Raw genomic sequence first — 1889 nt, forward strand, 5'->3', positions numbered from 1 at the left:
CCCGCCGAGGGCAGTGCGAGGGCAGGGTGCTCAGCCCCGAGGGCCGCTGCCCCGGGGGGTGGGCGGCCGCGCCCCGCACCTCTCCCGGGCCATTAAGGCCCCTCCAGGACTCAATGGGGCATCGCCGCTCGCTCGTTAACATGAGAGGGCGGCCGGCCGGGGCTGGGGCGTGATCCGCAGGGAGGGTGAACCAGGAGAGCTGCTCGTTCCAGGGAGAGCCCAATGTCTGCAGAGAAAGTTGCACTTGTGAAAATCTCGCTCTGTAAATTTACCTAAAAAAAGAGGGCTTGATTTGGGCATTGCAGATCCCAGGTGCTGTTTCCTATCGTTGTCACAGCAATAAAACGTACATTACAAAATGAGCATGAGCCGCAGTATCATCCATCCCCGCAGCCTGCAGCATTCCCTGTTGCGGGCCCCGGTACCGGCGGGACCCGGGCGCGCTGCGGGACAGTTCCCTGCCTGCGCTCCTGCCCAGGGCGAGGGTTCAGGGACAGACTGGGTTTCTGTGATTCCAGTGTAGGGAGAGCAGCCAACTTTCGAAGTAATTAGGCATACACATTCTGAAAAATGTTAAGGTTTAAATAATTCCAAAACTGAGCCAGTGTTCAAAAATTTGCTTCCCCCGCTTACTTTGGCTGATGAAGTTTCCCCCCCCAAAAAAAAAAAAACAAAAACCAAACCAAACCCAAAGCCATCTTTCACACTCGTAATTTTTAAGGCATCCTGGCAACTTGCTGAGGAGCAATTATACATTCCTGATGGTCATGAAGCAGCATCTGTTTGCTTCCACATGGCCCCAAGTTCCCTTTCCAGGCAGGAAAGCAAAGGAGGTAGGTTACGGGACAGGTAGCAATGTCCTCTGGCTCCACTGCTTAGGCACACTGTTAGACAGGAGTGCTTGCTCCGAGCAAGCATGTGGGTCCATAAGCGAATGAGGTGCTGACAAATGAGATTACAGATCCACGTGCTCCTAAATGAACGAGTCGAAGGAAAAAAAAAAAAAAAAAAAAAAAAATGTTTAATCTGGATTGTTCAAACAGCTCTTTTACAGGAAGCACCCACCTTTTGCTGCTCTGAAGCTGAAGTTCCTAGTGCACGGGGCCATGCAGCTCTTTGCTCCAGACTCGCTCCTACCGTCACTTGTTCAGCCTTCAGCTATTGCAGCCACGTTTGAAAAAAAAATTATTTATTTTTTTTTAAACGGATAGTTATTATTGCTATGTTTTTTTTTTTCCACCAAGAGACAAGCTTGCCAATCTAGTTTGCCACATGAGGTGCAGAGGACTGATGGAGGAAAATGAGAAACTATGATGGGTTCATTAGACCAGTAAAAAGTGCACTGTTGCTGCACATAAAGCTATAGACAGCTACAATCCTCAAAACTCTCCAGTTGTTTTCTAAGGACTGTAGGTATCTCAGCTCATGGCTTGCAACAGTGTTGGATAAAGTAGTATCTATTCAACTACCTGCCTGAGAGTACCAAGAGACTAGTAAGATATGAGAAATCATCACTACTTTCAGTCACCCTAAAAGCTTTGCTTCCACTCCACTGCTTCTTTACATGCTTATCCTCACAATCCCTACCCTGCCCTTGGGCCTCTTCATTTACTCCTGGTATCCTCCCTAGGCATGTACCTCCATTTCTACTCCCATGGTGCTGCTTTCAGACATTAATGTGTGGAAACACACAGCTACAGTTCCCAAACAACCTTAACTCTGCCCTAGAGGCAAAGATTTATGAAAAAATCCTCTCTGTTTAATATAAGCTGGGACCACAAACAACGAAATGCCTCAATCATAGTAGTACAACTTCTGAAATTCCAGCCTACTGTTAGCCAAACATAACCCACTGAGTGCTGTGTTCTTTTATTTTCATATTTCTGATT

Source organism: Chaetura pelagica, unplaced genomic scaffold (genome assembly GCF_000747805.2).
Source record: "Chaetura pelagica isolate M959 unplaced genomic scaffold, ChaPel_1.0 scaffold156, whole genome shotgun sequence".
Taxonomy (NCBI): Eukaryota; Metazoa; Chordata; class Aves; order Apodiformes; family Apodidae; genus Chaetura; species Chaetura pelagica.